This window comes from Phascolarctos cinereus, unplaced genomic scaffold, assembly GCF_003287225.1.
Source record: "Phascolarctos cinereus isolate Bilbo 61053 unplaced genomic scaffold, phaCin_HiC Scaffold_2;HRSCAF=192, whole genome shotgun sequence".
In the NCBI taxonomy this organism is placed as follows: domain Eukaryota; kingdom Metazoa; phylum Chordata; class Mammalia; order Diprotodontia; family Phascolarctidae; genus Phascolarctos; species Phascolarctos cinereus.
This window is the reverse complement of record NW_027555625.1, coordinates 313,220,557-313,238,225: the sequence shown is the minus strand read 5'-3', so window position 1 is coordinate 313,238,225 and position 17,669 is coordinate 313,220,557. Positions and strand designations below refer to the sequence as shown.

General features: G+C 43.1%; 1 protein-coding gene across 5 annotated transcripts in view; it reads left to right on the top strand.

Annotated features, from left to right (window-relative positions):
* The window catches only part of FAM110A (family with sequence similarity 110 member A), a 70,698-nt gene that overhangs the window by 39,060 nt on the left and 13,969 nt on the right, over positions 1-17,669 (top strand). For 2 of the 5 annotated variants that reach the window (XM_020990658.2, XM_020990653.2), the window contains exon 1: positions 12,965-13,070. The exons of 1 other annotated variant lie outside the window; for it this stretch is intronic. The gene's annotated coding sequence lies outside the window, so the exon portion shown is untranslated. Of the gene's footprint in view, positions 1-12,962; positions 13,071-17,542; positions 17,641-17,669 lie in introns of those variants that run through there. 2 more of the 5 variants (XM_020990654.2, XM_020990659.2) reach the window with 2 other exon arrangements.

The following is a 17,669-nucleotide window of genomic DNA, read 5'->3' as shown; positions in this document are numbered from 1 at the left end:
GTTTTATGCTACACACACACACACACACACACACACACACACACACTGGAAGGACTCAGACAAGGGCCCAAAACAGAATTATTTCTCAGGAAACTAAGAAAAGGTTGGAATTAGAGCTTTAGGGACCCTAGTTCTATTGAAGATAGGTCTCCCTACAGCAAACTTAGGGCAAACTTCTAGGGCAGGTAAAGGATTGAGATGGGAAGATGTCAGCTCCTTGGGCCTCAGCCTAGCAATTCTTGGCTAGCTGTTGCACTACAGGCATAGGATTACAACTGGAAAGGTCTTTTAGAGGTTATCTAGAAAATTCCTTTCAGGTTCTAAGACATCTCCAAAGGTCTCATGGTGGAAAACGCTATCCACATCCAAAGAAAGAACTCTGGAGTTTGAATGCAGATCAAAGCATACTATTTGCTCTTTTTTTCTTCTGTTTTGTTTTGTTTTCTCTTTCTTGTGGTTCCTCCTATTGATTCTTATTCTTCCTTACAACATCAGTAACGTGAAAATAGGAATGTATATATACAGCCTATATCAGATTGCGAGCTGTCTTGGGGAGGGAGGTCGAGAGGAAGGGGAGAAAAATTTAAAACTCAAAAGCTCATGGAAATGATTGTTGATAAATCAAAACTAATTAATTAAAAAAAAAAAGAAAACTGTTTTCATTTTATTGGTGAGAAAATGGAGGTGAGGGGTGACTAGTTCAAGGTCATCCTGAGGCAAGATTCAGCGCCATGCTCCCAAGCTCAGGTCTCTTTCCACTGCATCACAGTAGAATCCTTGATCTGGTATTTTGTCCAGTCTGTACCTCAGTAGGATCCCTCTCTGCAGCATCCTTGATAAGGGGTAATTTAGTTTGCCCTTGAGGAACTCTACTGATGGTGGAAACACTAGCTCCGGTGGTAGCCTGTTCCCATTTTTGTTCATCAAGAATTGTTAGGGGGCAGGTAGGTGGCACAGTGAATACAGCACCAGTCTTGGAGTCAGGAGGACCTGAGTTCAAATCCTGCCTCACGTACAAGCTGTGTGACCCTGCAAGTCACTTAACCCCATTGTCTCAAAAAAAAAAAGATTTGTCAGAAAGTCTTTCCTTATATTGAGGTAAAACCTGTTCCCTTAAGTCTTCTCTTCTCTAGGCTAAATGCCCCTACTTCCTTCAAATGATTCTTGAGGGTCTTCTCCATCCTGGTCACTCTCTTCTAGACTCAATCTAGGTTCTCTCCAATTCTATTTTCCCCCCCCTATATTTATTGTCTTGTTGGGGGGAAGAGCATGGGTTTTGTGGGAGAGATGAAAGAATGCCTGAGACCCTTCCCAAATCCCTACCTCCATTTAAAAAAATATCTCAAGAGAAGGAATTGGAAACCACATGGTCCAGAACCTGGGGATGGAGACAAAACAATGGATCCTGAGTCAGAAGATCTGGATTTGAGTTCCAGTTTTGCCACTTCCCAGCTATGGGACTTCAGACAAGTTTCTTCCTGTCTCTATTCCCCATTTAATCTCCAACCCACAGTGTCAGCTAGCTGGCTCAGTAGATAGAGCTCTGGCCTCGGAGTCAGGAGGACCTGAGTTTCAAATTCGGCCTCAGACACTTGACTTAGTAGCTGTGTGACCCTGGGCAAGTCACTTAACCCCATTGCCTCACCAAAAAGAAAAGAAAAAAATCTCCAACCCACAGCCTGAAAACTGGGAGATTTTTAGGCAAGCTCCTTCCATAAGAATTAAATTGTAAGCTTCTTTAGGGCAGATCTCATTTTATTTTCCTATTCTCCTTTCTTGAATGTAGTCCTCCTTGCCTTCCCTCCCCCCTCAGCATGTAATAGTCACACTAATGTTTCTGGAGTTGAACTGAAATCTGATCAAAAAGCCACTAGAGAGGCTATCCATTTCCCAGATGGGAAAACTGAGAGGTCAAGGGATTTGTATTAGGTCACACTGCTGTCATAATTTTAGAATGACATTTTCCCTCTACCACTCCCAATAAGACAATAACATCTGACTGTGAATGTTTCACTTTTTCAAAGCCCATTATTTGGTAGAATCTTATCTGATTTGTTCCTCCACCCACTGAGGCTATTATTATTCTCACTGTACAAGTGGGAAACTGAGGGCCAGGGAGGTGAGGAGACTTGCTACTAGCCCTCGGGCTAGTGGAAGAGTCAGGAATAGAAACTAGGTCTCCTGACTTCCCACCTGGGTAGGTTCTCCTCTTATTGCACCCTGTGGGGAATGGGCGTCTGATTACCTTAGAGCCAGGAGTTTCATGGGAGTGGGATCCGAACCAGCCTGTGGAACAAGGGGGTTGGCATGCAGCATGGTGTAGTGCTAGTCTTAGCCTCGGTTTCTTCATCTGTAAAATCAGTGTGTCCTTTGAAGCCTAAATCCTATAATTCTACCCTGCAATGGATCAAATGCCTGGCTGCTCCCAAGAAACAGGCATTTGCCCTTCTGAGATATCCCAGGAGCTGAACTTCAGCTTCTTTGTGGGGAATCAGATAGATTTTTCCAGTGAAGTATTTATAAATTCTAGAGGGTACTGGACTTGTAGCCTTTTCTTGGGTGGGGGAGGCAGGTGCCTAGAAAGGTGTCTACTCTATCAGGCTCTTAATGAAGGTGTCAGCTTTCCAAATCACAATTGCCTAAGCCAGATATCCATTTAGCTACCCCATGAGGCTTTCCCTATGAAGGTAGGTCAGTGACTTGGCTTCTTCCTTGGGGATTTGGTCTCTTCCCAGCAACAAGGCCCATGAGGGCTATGGCCTATTCCCCTGCTGGTTGACTGTCTATGGGACAGTAGTGATTGGTGCTGGTAGGAATACCCTGCTCCTGGATACCTCCTTCTTTTAATCAATAAACATTTATCAATCAGTCATCTGCACTGAGATGGTAAATACACGGGAACTGATGATATCACCAAGTAAAGTAGTGTAGAGGGAGAAGAGAAGAGGACCCAGGACAGACACTTGAGGGACACCTTTGGTTAGAGGGCATGATCTGGAAGAGAATCCAGCAAAGGAGGCAGACAGAGAGGGAATGTTTGTATAGAAAAGAGGAGAACCAGGAGAGAATGGTGTCCCAAATGGTGTCCAGAATACCCAGATAAAAGAGATTATCAAGGAGAAGAGAGTGATCAACAGTGTTGAAAGCGGCTGAGAGGTCAAGGAGAATGACAATTGATTAAAGGCCATTGGATTTGGCAACTAAGAAATCATTGGTAACTTTGGAGAGAGCAGTTTTGGTGGAATGATAAGGTCAGAAGCCACTTTGTAAGCGGTTAAGAAGAGAGTGAAAGGAGAGAAAGTGGAGGTGCCCACTATAGATAGCCTTTTGGAGGAGTTTAGTTGCAGAGGATAGAAGAGATATAGGATGATAGTTATCACGGGTGGAATGGACAAGTGAGGGTTTTTTTAGGACAGGGGAGACATGGGCATGTTCGTGGGAGGTAGTAAACGAGCCAGTAGACAGGGAGAGATTGAAAATAATAAAAGAGTGTGGTTGACAGAAGGGACGCTCTGTTGGAGAAGGAGAAATGGAATTTGATTGCTTGAACAAGCAGAGGGTTAGCCACTTACTTTATCATGTGAGACACGGGTGAAGGAGGAGATAGTGGCAGAAGGCATTTGAGTGATAGGGTGAGAAGAAGGAGTTCACAGCGGATGGCTTCAATTTTTCTGTAAAATATGAGGTAAGCTTCTCAGCTGACAGAGTGGGGGGAGGTGGAGCCGTGAGAGGTTGGAGGGATGAGAAGTTTTAGAAGAGTCGATATGGAGACTGGGAGAGTGAGTTGATAAGGGGGGTATAGTAAAATTGCCCCAGAGAGGTTGTGATAGGCCTGGCACCTGGACCTGAAACACAGCAGCTATTGCTCCCGTTGTTGTCAGCTCAGCCTTTCTCAGTCTACATAACTCACGGTACTATGAGGCCTTAGAATTAGTCAATTTTATTCAGCTCTAATATCTCTCCTGTACTCCATCGCCCCAATGCCCATCTCAAGTCAGTCAGTTAATAAACATATATTAAGTACCTACCACATGGTAGGCACTGTGATGTCTCCTGGTTGTCCTAGTAGGATCTCAAATTCAACCTGTCCCAAATCAGAAGTCATTCATTACCTTGCTCCCCAAACCTGTCCTGCATCCACAATTTCTAATTTCTTTTGAGGACATTATCCTCCAAGGTGTTCAGTCACCCAGATCCGTAACCTCAAAGTCATCCTTGACTCTTCCCAATCCTTCGCTTCCTGATAGCTAATCAGTGGCCAGCTTACCGATTTTACTTCCACAACATTTCTGGCATCCGTTCCCCTCTCTTAACTTCCGGAATTCAGGCCCCCATCCCTGCTCACCTCAATTATTGCAGTAGCAGCTTAACTTTTCTCCTTGTTTCCAATCTCTCCCCTCTTGAATCCAGCTTCACACTGCTGCCAAAATAATTTCCCTAAGACACTCCCCTCCTCAAAAACTTTCCAGGCTCCCTAAGCTTCTAGAAAAAGGCAATAAAACAAAAAACATTTTAAGTTTGCATTTAAAGCTCTCTACAACTTGGCTCCTATCTACCTTTCCAGACTTATTTCTAATTGAATGGACTTTATATTCCACCCAAACAGGCCTACCTGTCATTCTTCAACTCAACAAGCTGCTGCCATGTCTGCCTGGAATACCTTACATTTTCTCTCTGCCTCTCAGAAGCTTTATTTTCCTTTAAGTCTCAACTCACGTATTATCTTCCCTTAACCACACTGCCTCCCCACCTCCCCCTTAGTTTAATTTCTGTTTACTTGTATACTTTGGCATCATCCTAGTAAAATCTGATTTCCTTGAGTTCAGTGACTTTTTATCTTTGTGCAGCTCAGGACAGTACTTGACACATAGTGGATGCTTAAGTATTAGTTGAATTGAATTAGACATCATAGAATGCCATAGCTACAAGAGAATATAGAATGTTAAGCTCAAAGGAATGGTGCATATGTGGTTAAAAGATCACTGTCTCAACTATTTGATGGGCTGTATGGAAAAGGAGGATGAGATTTATTCTTTTGGCCCCAGAGGGCAGAGTGAGGACCAAGAAATGAAGGTAGAGTTGCAGGGAGGCAGATTTCAGCCAGATCTAAGGGGGAAGAAACTTAATAACAATAGGAGATGTTAAAAAGTGGAATGGGTTGCCTTAGGTAGTGGGAGTCTTCCAGCAGATTCTGGATAAACACATGTTATGGATGTTATAGAGGGGATATTTGTTCAGGTATAGGTTGAACTAGATGCCCTCTGAGGCTCCTTCCACCCCTGAGATTCTGTAAGAATGTCTGAGCTGAAATGGACTTCAGATATTATAGTCTCAACCCCTAATTTTATAGAAGATGAAACCAATACTTAGAGAGATGAAATGATTTTGCCCAACAGTGGCTGTTAGGTGGCACAGGGTACTGCTGGAGCCAGGAAGACCAGAATTCAGATTTGGCCTCAGACTTCCTAGCTGTGTGACCTTGGGCAAGTCATGTAACCCTGTTTGCCTCAGTTTCCTCATTTGTAAAATGAGCTGGAGCAGGAAATGGCAAACCACTTCAGTATCTTTGCCAAGAAAACCCCAAATAAGATCACAGAGTCAGACATGACTGGAAAATGATTCAACAACAATGGCACAGTAAAGATTTGGCCCATTGCCTCCATGCTTATAAGAGGTTTCTTCCGCTACATCATGTTGTCTTGGGAGCAGTAATGCAGCACAAAGCAAGTACCAACCCTTCAACTTTGGGTTGTCCTTTGAATTAAAATTTTGGGTCTTCTGAGAACATGGTGTTCCACTGCAGCTCTATTCCACCACCAGGAGGTTAGCTTTGACCACAGGGAGTGGCTTGGGATGGTGGAGTGGGGATTTAGGATAAAGTGGATTGTAATCAAGGCAGGGACAACCTCCACCCACTGATCATGTCCCCAAAATGTCAATAGTGCAGAATGTTGATTATTTTCCATTCCAGCTAGATAAATAGCATAATTACCCTTCTCTCTCCTCTCTTTCTTATTTACACCAAGTTAATTATAGTATTTCTTATTCCACTAGTCTGTTTGAGAACTTGAGAAATAGGGTATATACTAAGAACACATAGTGTTTTAGAATTCTGAAAATACCCGGTGTTCAGGAACCCTAGGATTTCTTCCTGTCCTTTTCACATTCTGCAGCCCAGGGGGCATCATTTGCTCTTGGGGCATTACTTTCTGAATCTGCAAGGTAAGACTGGCCGTATTTGTCCAGTTTCTGGGCATGTTGTCAGGAAGAATGCTTTGAAGTCATATGACTAGGGATAGAAATAACAATACATTTTTTTCTAGGACCTTTCATCTCCTGGCACTTAATTGTCACAAGCATTAATTAAAGTTGTATAACACTCTGGGTAGGGAAGAGGATGTTATTATCCTGTTCTGCTGACAGGGAAACTGAGGCATAGTGATGGTAAATGGTTTATCGAAGCACTGTCAGACTTGCTGGTAAAGGAATTCTATGTTAGTGAGGCCATGGTAGGTTTTCCCATTTATTACCAGGACCTTTTCATGGTTATGGGAAGGAGCTCTTTGGGGTAGGGGATGGGGAGGGGACATTATAGGAATATCATTCCACAAACCCAGAGCCCTGACCATATTCAGTGCCCTGTACTGACTACTTCAGTGAGACATGGATATTTAAGGCCTGGCTTCCAGCCTTTCAGGAGCTTACAAGTCTATTGGGGTATAAGACACACACACATGACTATAGTACAAAGCAGAACTTGATAAGTGTATGAGAGGTTAGGTACATCTGAGAGATTGCAGAGAGGAGGGATAATACAAATCCAATGGAACAAGCAATTATTAATCATCTACTGTGTGCAAGGCTAGCATTTGTTACTAGAGATATAAAATCAAAATTGTTATTGCCTCTCTCCTCTGGAAGCTAACATTCTACTAGGGGAGGGGACAGGCAGGAGACATAAGACATGCACACATATACATATAATGAATGCAAGGTGGGCAGTGATGGGGACAAAGGTGAGATTAAGAAGACTGCTCTAGGAAGGTTTTAAGGAGGGCAAAATTTTTTTAGCTCAGGCTAAAGGGGAGGCTAGTCAAAGAAGATGGCACCTGGGTGGGGCCTTGAATAAAGACAGATTCTAAAAGGTGAGATTAGGAGGAAGAACATTCCAAGCATTTGGAGGTAGGAGGAGGGTAGGAGTTGTAGTAGGCTGGGGTGGGGATGACCTTTGACACTTTACCGAGGGAGAAGATGTGATAAATTTGGGAATCCACCTCCTGTGGCTCAGTTTGCTTGACTTGGAGAAGGAAGTAAAGGGTGCAATCAGGCTGGAAAGGTAATTGGGAGCTAGAAGAAGGTCTTTAAATGCCAGGGTTGTAGAGGAAACTGAAGTCCAGAAAGTTTAATTAGTTCGTTAATTAAGCCTTGGCCAACCTGCTGGGGATGAACCTAGCTCTTCACACTTTGTTAGGCTGGTTCTTGGACAGAAGAAATAGCTTCTTTCCTGGACCATCATAGTAACAAAAACCATTAATTTAGCACAAAAACAACAGTTTTGCCAAGCCATTGATCTGTGGTGTCTCATTGGAATCTCACAACAATCTTTTGGGGTATGTATTATTACCCCCATTTTACAGGAGAGGAATTGAGACTCAAAGAAAGGTGATGACATGATTTTCTCACATTTGTCCCAACACAGCTAGACAGTATGAAGGGTAGGATTTGAACCCTGCCTCCAGGCCCTGTGCTTTTTCTGCTCTGTCATGCTGTTTCTTATAAGTGACTTTATCTAGATTGGTAAAACCAAGGCTCTTCTGTGCTTTCCTTTTTAAATTAAATTTTTTTGTTTTAGTTAAACATTTTTTTTCCTCCCTCTGATTTTCCCTCTTAACTGGGGGAAAAAAGGAAAGAAAAACAAAACCCATACGACAAAAGATATACATAGTGAAGAGAAACAAATCCCTATATTGGCCATTTCCAAAGATGTGTATCTCATTCTACATCTTGATTCCATCACCTCTCTTTCAGGAGGTGGGTAGCAAGTTTTATGGTTGGGCCCCTGGAATCATGTTTAATTACTGAATCAATCAGAGTGCCTTTCAAAAACATTTTTTAACAGTATTGTTGCTATATAAATTTTCTCCTGGTTGTACTCACTTCATTTTTGTATCAGTTCATATAATAATGACAGTAGTGGCTAACATTTATATGGTACTACTACGTGCCATGTACTGTGCTAATTACTTAACAAATATTATCTCATTTTATCCTCACAACAACCCTGAGAGGCATGTGCTATTAATATCTTCATTTTACAGTTGAGGAAACTGAGGCATAAGGTAGTTAAATAACTTACCCAGAGTTATGTAGCTAATAAGCACCTGATGTCAAATTTGAACTCAGGTCTTCCTGACTCTAAGCCCAGCATTCTATCCACCGTAAGACCTAGCTGTCTCCATAACTCTTCCTAGGTTTCTCTGAAACAGCCCCTTTCATCATTTCTTACAGGACAATCTTTTCCATCATATTCATTTGCCGTAATTTGTTTACTTATTACCCAATTAATGGTGAGCCCCTTAGTTTCTAGTTCTTTGACACCATAAAAAGCTGCTACAAATATTTTTGGACATATAGGACTTTTCCCTCTTTTTTCTTCATTTCATTGGGGAATAGGCCTAGTAATAGTCTACTGGCATGTTTTTTTGAGAATCAAGGGCCACCTCCCATGAGATAGAAGTAAATACAAAATGCTCTGTTTGGCATTCAAAGCCTTTCATTACCTAGGTCCACACCTACTTTTCCAGTCTTTATACACCTTACTATTCAACACATATTTTTTGATCTAGTGACACTGACCTCCTCAATGTTCCATAAACAAGACATCCCATCTCTCAGCTCTGGGCATTTGCTCTGGTTGTCTCTCAAGCCTGGATCATTTTCTTTCTTCCACTTCAATTACTCAACTCCCTAGCTTCCTTTAAGCCACAATTAAAATCTCACCTACTGGAAGCCTCCTCCAACCCTTCTTAATTCCAATGTTTTCTGTCTGTTAATTATTTCTTATTTATACTGGATACAGGTTTCTTTGTATGTATTTGTTTGTATGTTGTCTCTCCCATTAGATTGTAAACTCTTTGGGTTTTTTTTTTCCTTCAAATCTTTATGGCCACTTTATTTTTTTTAAATAAACTTATTCTGATGAGTCTGCAGATAAGTTAAAGGTGAAAAGTGCAATTCAATAGTTAGTAAAGGGAAAGAGAAATACATTAAATAATAATGTCTGTTCTTTTCTCTGGCAACATAAGATGTATTCAAACTGAAAGAGAGTCACTTTGGGTTCAATTTAAAAAGGATGCTCTACAATCACAGATCATCTTCCCCCAGGCATATGGCTCTGTCCACATGCAAAATTCAAATTCAAGAAAATTGGACATGCTTAGCAAAGGACATTCACCCAGAAAAATGGGGTGGGGGGGAAGGAACAATCTGACAGATGTTTTAGAAAATGATTCTGAATTAGTGGAACTAAAAGAGATAAGACCGACGTAAGCAGTGAAAATTAATTTTATGCAGTAAGAAATTATGAACTTCAGGGATAGATATAATGAAGTTACCTGAACATAAACTTTCAGTCTATAGAGTCATGCAAAATAAATGCTAATTTAACCACAGTTCTTCTAACTATTCAGACATCCAAACAGAGCCTTGAGAAAATCCTGGTAGAAACAAGTTTTTTTTTTAATCTCTCTATTATGAGACTGTTCGAAGGGAAGGCAATGAGAAAATAGTAAATGCATAAATTGTGCCTGTATCTTTTTAAGTAGCAGTGCTCACACATCTAGTTGTCTGATGTCACTTTGTAATGATAAATGTTTGTCCTAAGCATACTGCTGTCATTTAAAATATTTCTACAATTCCACTTTGGAATTAGCTTTAGAACCCATGTCATATTCTTTTCAGCATCCTAGCTGGTAGTAAATCTTCATCCTTTGAGGCTGGATTTGTGTATTGAAAACAGGCAGAAGTGAGTCAAAATCAGGTCTACCAAATAAGGTGAGTGATCAAGCTGAGAAGCCCTGGTTTGGGTCAAAGTTGACAGTGAGGCTTAAGATAATGATTATGGTTTTCTTCTTTGGTTCAGGATATGTCCCTGAAGTTGATTCCAAAGGAAGAGCTTCAAAAACCTTTGGGGACATTGGTGAAAATTATGTATAGACTCCCAAGAGTACTACTTTGAAGTATAACACTCAACAAGATGCATATATTCTGGATATGGGCTTTTGTTTTAGGGGGCAGTCCCACTTTATATTCATTCTTTGTACTTTTGGTCATTGTCTCATCAATACAGAGAAATCCTGGCAAACAAAATCTCTCTTCCAAAGCAGGTCAGCATCTGATTTGCAATTTATAGTCTTACAGAATTGTCAGGGACCCTGGGAGGTAAAGAAATTTGCCCATGATCACACAACTACTACGTGTCTAAGGCAGGACTTGAACCTAGATCTTTCTGACTTGTAGGGTAGCTTTCTGTCCACTACATGCAGGGCTACCTCTTTGTATTTTAATTTTCTCATGAGTACAAGGTTCTTCCAATGACCATTTATTAAGTGCCCATTATATGCCAGGCACTATGCTAGGTGCTTCTCATATTTGGCTTTTGGAGAGGTAGCACGTGTGTGTCGTGCAAATCATTCATATCTTCATCTTCTAATCTCTTCATTCCTTGATTCCAGTTTCCTTAAGTCCCACCTCTTCTCTGAAGCCCTGAACAATCCTTCAAGGCTGTTTTGTCTTGTTTTGTTTTTTCTCTCTGTTTGCACATTCATTCTCAAGCTTGGCATCTGAAAGCTTGCTCCATTGCACAAGCTCTCTTGAATATGTCCTCTGGCAATTGCAGGTCTTTCCCCAGACACTGTCCATAAGGAGCAGTCAGTCGTAGTTAGTTCTGCAGTCAACACATGTCACAGTCCTGGAGAGATTAGAACTGCAAGGGCTCTCACCAGCTTAAAAATTCTCGGGAGTTTATCCTCTGTTTCTTTGTGAAACTTTAAGAGGCTGTGGTTATAGCAGAGCAGAATGAGCTCCCCAGAACATCCAAAGCACCCACCAAGTTCTCCAGAACGTGCAGAGCAAGTTTGCTGTGAGTTAGTTCCTTCTGCTGTTCTGCAGTTGTTCTGTACTTGTAAATATAAGCTCTGTGGACAAAGTCCCAAATGACATCACTGGCAGCTGCATATTGTTGAGTCTTTATTAACTGACTGTCAAAAAGAAAGACAGGAAAGAGAGAGGGAGAGAGAGAGAGGGAGAGAAAGAGAGAAGGAGAGAGAGAGAGAGAGCACGATTGTAAACTCTTTGAGGACAGGCACTGTGCACTGCCTTTTCTGTCTTTTTGTATCCCCAGCATTTAGCACAGTGCCTGGCACACAGTAGGCAAATGTTTATTGAATTGAAATGGTGGTGGTAGTGGTGGTAATGATTTGATAGCTGTGTGGTTCGGGGCATAGAGTTCTGGGCCAGGAGTCAGGAAGTACAGAATTCAAATCCCACCACAGACACTTACAAGCTGTGTGATTCTGAGTTCAAATACCACTTCAGACACAAGCTGCTTCCTTGGGCGAGTAACTTAATCTCTGTCAGACTCAGCTTCCTCAACTGTAAAATAAGCATAATAATAGCACCAACCTTCCAGGGTTGGATCAAATTAAATACTAATTTTTTCCCCTCCCCCACTTAATAGTATTCCCTGCTCCCCCAATAATTACATGTAAAGATAGTTTTCAATATTCTTTTTAATAAGATTTTGAATTCCAGCTTTTTTTCTCCCTCCCTCCCGCTCCTCCCTTCTCAGGCAATCTGATAGAGGCTATACATACGCAATCATATTAAAAGCATTTCCACATTAGTCGTGTTGTGAAAGAAGAATCAGAACAAAAGGGGGAAACCACGAGAAAGAAAAAAAGAGAAAACAGTATGTTTCGATCTGTATTCAGACTCCATAGTTAGTTCTTTCTCTGAGTGTAGATAGTATCACTACTCTTTTGGAATTGTGTTGGATCATTGCATGGCTGAGAAGAGCTAAGTCTATCAAAGCTGATCATGGCACAGTGCTGTTACTGCGTGAAATTACTAATTGTACAGCGCTTAGCACAGCGCCTGGCACAACATAGCAAACGCTATATAAATGTTAACTATACATGCTGGTGGGCAGCTTGGTGGCGAAGTGGATAGAGCGCCTGGCCTGGAGGCAGGAAGACTGATCTTCTCGAGTTCAAATCGGGCCTCACACATTTACCAGCAGTGTGACCCCCGGGCAAGTCACTGAATTCTGTTTGCCTCAGTTTCCTCATCTGTAAAATGGGCTGGAGAAGGGAATGGCAAACCACGAAAACCTCGAAAGGGGTCACGAAGAGTCGGACACGACTGAGCAACAGCATACGTGATGGTGCAGACGCTAACAATGGACGGTCACGGAAGTTGTTTTATAAGGCTTCTTCCTACAGTCTGCGGAGAAAAAAGGGGACAAGGAGCACGGAGGGCTCTGAACCTAGGGGCAGAGGGCAGGCGGGAGGAGGCGGTTTCGGCCCTGGGGCAGGCAGGGCAGAGAGCCGGGGAACCAATCTTCATTCACCAAGCACAGACTCTCCAACAGTCGCCTAGCAACTAAGGCAGCGCGGAGTTCGAAGGAAACCCAGGAACCAATCGGTGCATCCGGGGTGAACCATTGCGCTCACTATAGGGGGTAACTCAGCCACCGAAGAACTGCTTTCTCCTGTCTTCCGGCCTGATAGACTTTAGAGATCCAGCAAAAGGAAAAAACCCGATAAATTGGCCTTTAGTTATAGGAGAGAAAATGACACCGAACAGCCCTCGGCACCCCAGGAGGGATGAGACGGCCCACTCTCCCCCCTCGCCTGCGGCTTGGAGGCATTGGGAGCGGCCGGTCTCCATTGGGATCCCGGGGCTGCGAGGGGAGGAGGGGCGGGGCAGTTCCGGTGTGCGTGTTGGGAGAGCGGCGGGAGCGCGGAGGACCTCAGGAGGGCGTCGCTGCGGGCCTCGCGGCTGGTGGGCACGTGAGTGTCTCGGCTTGGTCGGAACGAAGTTGGGGGAGCCCGGGTTGGCATCGCGGGGTAGGGTCTGCTTGGCCTTCCAACTCTGCCGCCTCTCGCTTGGTTGGTGACAATAGGCAGGTCTCCTCCCTCTCCCTTCATCTTTAAAAATGGGGGGTGGGGTCGGGCTAGCTGATCCCGAAGCATCTCTTCGCTCCCCAGATCATAGGGTCACACCTATGATAAGATATCTGTAGGGAACCAGCTCTGTGGCCGAAGAACCCCCCGCCCCGCATTGGCCTGGGGGCGTGCCTGTGCTCCCCCACGGACTAGGGACCGTGACTGGCAGGATGCTCTCTTACACCCCCCACTCTCATGTTTAAGGGGTTCTTGGAGGTGATCCACACATTCCAAAAAAGGAGAGTGCTGCAGGCACAAGGTTTCTTTCCTTTTTTCTTTTGGTTTCCTGGTGATGGAGCTAGTCTATTTAGAGTAGGACCCATGGGGAAGAGGGTTGAGTTCCAGGGAAATCAATTTTGGTTCGATATGAAGAAGAGGTTCCTAACATTTAGAGTTGCCCAGCAAAGGAATAGATTGGGTAGCCTTCAAGTCAATGCACAATTATGAAATCGGTGTTTTGTTGTGGGGGTGGTTAGGTGGTACAGTAGATAAGAGTACCGTCCCTGGACTCAGGAAAACAGTTCATTTGTGGTTTCAGACATTTCCTCTAATTTTTTTTTTGTTTTTTGGTGAGGTGATCGGGGTTAAGTGACTTGCCCAAGGTCACACAGCTAGTAAGTGTTAAGTGTCTGAGGCTGGATTTGAACTCAGGTCCATTCTGACTCCAAGGCCAGAGCTGTATTCACTGCACCACCTAGCTTCCTTGGCTTCAGACATTTCCGAGCTATATAACCTTGGGCCAGTTATTTAATCCCCCCCCAAAAAAATAAAAACAAAACACACCTCTCTTTGCCTCAGTTTCCTCATCTGTAAAATGAGGATAATATAGCATCCATGTCCCAGGTTTATTGTGAGAATCAAATGAGATGATAATTATAGATAGTTTAGCCCAGTGACTGGCATATAGTAATCGATAAATAAATGTTAGGTGTCGTCATTATTGTTTGTAATTACGTTCGAGGCATTGTTATGGCTTTGTATTAAGGCACTAGGGATACAGAAATAAAAATAAATCAATCTCTGCCCTCAAGGAATTTTCGTTCTGCTGGGAGGATACAGCATGTAACCAGATTTGTAAATACAAAGTGTACAAAGTTAATGCAAAGTAATTTCAAGAGAGTGTGCTAATGAGGGCATCAGAAAAGGCCTTATGTGTGAAGCAGAGTCTGAAGCTGTGCTTTGCAGGCAGGTAGGGGTTCTGCCAGACAGAGGTGAGGAGGGTGTTCATTACTTCCCTGTTGGAAGGAAGCACGTGGGAAAAGCCACTGAATGGGAGATGGAGTGTCATGTGTGGGGACCAACTAGCGGTCAAGTTTGACTGGAACAGAGAGTGGTATGACATGAGACTGGAAAGGAAGACGGTGGCCACATGGTGAGTGGCTTTACATACCTCATCAAGGATTTCCTGTTTTGTCCTGGAGGCAGTAAGGAATGATTAAAGATTTTTGAGGATGGAGCTGACATGGATAGACCTTTTTTTTGGTTTTGGCTAGGCAGTGGGGTTAAGTGACTTGCCCAGGGTCACACAGCTAGTGTTATGTGTCTGAGGCCGGATTTGGACTCGGGTCCTCCTGAATCCAGGGCTGTTGTTTTCTATCCGCTGCGCCACCTAGCTGCCCCTAGACCTTTTCTTAAGAATATCATATTCTTAAGAATATGAACTACAGAAGAAAAAGGCTAGAGTTAGGGAGACTAATTAGGAGGAGGCAATTCTAGCCTTTCAGGGGGAGAGTTCATGAGAACCAGAACTGGGATAGAGGCTATGTGAGTAGAGAGAAGAGAACATGTATGAGATGCAGTGAAGATTTCAGCAAGACTTGGCAACTAATTGGATATATGAGTTGGGGCAGGGTAGAGGGATCAAGAATGACTTCAAAGTTATGCACTTGAGTGATTGGAAAGATAGGTAGTAGTAGTAGTATCAACAAGTCAAGTCAAACTAGCATTTATTAAGCACTGACTAAGTGCGAGGCACTGTTTGAAACTCTGGGGATACTCTTAGCTCACAGTCCATTGGGGGAGACAACGTGTCAATAACTGTATACACAATTTATAGACAGGATAAATTGGGGAGAGTCTTAGAGGGAAGACACTAAGATTAAGGAGGCCTAGAAAAGGCTTCTTTTAGAAAGTGCTGTTTTCTCTTGTACCCGAAGAAAGCCAGGAAGGGGAAACGAAGAGGGAGATAATTCCAGGCATGGGAGACAGCTATTGAAAATGATTGTAGGTAGGGGATGGAATATCTTATGTTAGGAACAACAACAGGGCCAGTGTCACTGGATCACAGATATGTGGGGGGCAGAGGAAGGTGTAAGAAGACTGGAAAGGTAGAAAGGGACCCGATTATCCAGGGCTTTAAAAACCAAGCAAATGATTTCATCTTTGCAAGTAATATGGAAGTTGTGTTTTGGACATGCTGAATTTTACATGTCTAGGATGTCCAGGTGGAGATGTCCAACAGGAAGTTGGTAATACAAGATTGAAGTATGAGACAGAGATGCGGGCTGGATGTATAGATTGGGACGAAAATGAATAGAGATAATTGAACTCAAAGTAGTTAATGAATTCAACAAAGAAGAGCTGATTAAAGAAGAGGCCCAACAGGGGCAGTTAGGTGGCCCAGTAGATAGAGCTCTGTCTGGTCTTGGGAGTCAGGAGGACTTGAGTTCAAATTTGGCCTCAGACACTTGAAACTTATTAGCTGTGTGACTCTGGGCAAGTCACTTAACCCCAATTGCCTTACCAAAAAAGCAGAAAGAAAAAGAAGAGGCCCAAGGTAGAATCCTAGTGGACCCATACATTTAGCAGCAAAAGGAAGAGGATGCTCTAACAAAGGAGACTGAGCAGAAGCAGATATGTAGGTAAGAGGAGAACCAAGAGAGAGCACGGTCACAGAAGGCAAGGAAGAAGAGAGTACCTAGAAGGAGAGTGTGGTTGTTGTTTGAGACTCTGTGACCCCATTCAGGATTTTCTTGGCAGAGATACTGGAGTGGTTTGCCATTTCCTTCTCCAGCTCATTTTACAGATGAGGAAACTGAGGCAAACAGGGTTAAGTGACTTTCCCAGGGTCACACAGCTAGTAAGTGTCTGAGGCTGGATTTGAACTCATGTCTCTTCCTGACTACAGGCCAAGAGTGTAGCTGAGGGTGTGGATGACAGTGTTAAAAGCTATAAAGAGGTGAAGAAGGATGCGAACTGAGAAAAGACCATTGGCTCTGGTAGTTAAGAAATAGTGAGCCCTAGGTCACTGAAGTATTCAAGCAGAGGTTAGAAGGCTAATTATCCAGGATACAGTGGAGGGGATTCATGATCTGAGCAAGAGTTGGACTAGATGAGCTCCAAGTTCTCTTCAATATTCCTAATGTATGAGGATACTGAGATTCTTTTCAGTTCTATTGGCAATTCCTTATTAAATGCCTCTCTATGCAAGGCTGGGTGCTGGGCCTTGCTGATAGAAAGATGAAGAGAATACAATCCCTGCTGCCCCAGGAAGCTAACTGATGCCTGGGGTTAGTTAAGAGGCGGTGGGTTCTACTTATACAGGGGTAAATATAACGCAGAGTAGGAAGTGCTAAGGGCAATGTAAATATCCAGTGTGCTTTAGAATAAATTGAGGAGGAATTGACTTGCCCAGTGTAGAACAGTTAGTAAAGTAGAAGTACTGGAATTTGAACCCAGGGCTTCTTTCCTTTTTTTTTTTAAAGAATGTTTTTATTTTTTTTCTCAATTGCATGTAAAAGCAATTTTTAACATTCATTTTTTATAATTTTTGAGTTTCAGATCTCCTTCCCCTCCCCACCCCCGCTTTGAGAAGGCAGGCACTTTGATATAGATTATACATGTGCTGTCATGCAAAACATATTTCCATATTAGCTATGTTGCAAAAGAGAACACAGACCTAAAAAAGAAAAAAAAACATGAAAAATGAAGTTGAAAAAAGTATGCTTTGATCTGCATTCAGACTCCATCAGTGCTTTCTCTGGAGGTGGATAGCATTTTTCAGCCCTCAGAATTGTCTTGGGTCATTGTACGGCTCAGGGTAGCTGAGTCATTCACAGTTGGTCATTGTATAATATTGCTGTTACTGTGGACAATCATCTCTTGGCTCTGCTCACTTCCCAGCTTCTTTCCCATGTACCACAGTAACTCCTCTAGACTATCCGTAGCAATCTCTGCTTTTAAACTCTGCCAGTGATGGGGAGCTCACTCCCTCATCTGGTTGTTCGTAGCTCTGTTTCTCAATAAGTTTTGCCTTACATTGAACTGAAATGTGTCTCTGTAACCTTGGCTAATCCAGATCTCTTCCTTGATCTTAGCTCTGCCTTCTAGGGCCACACAGAACAAATCAGCTGTGATGAACCAGGCCAGGCTTTGGCTCTGTCCTCTCAGGCTGGAGCATGCACAGGGGGATCAGGTGAGGCTCCAGAAATACCACTGGGGCCA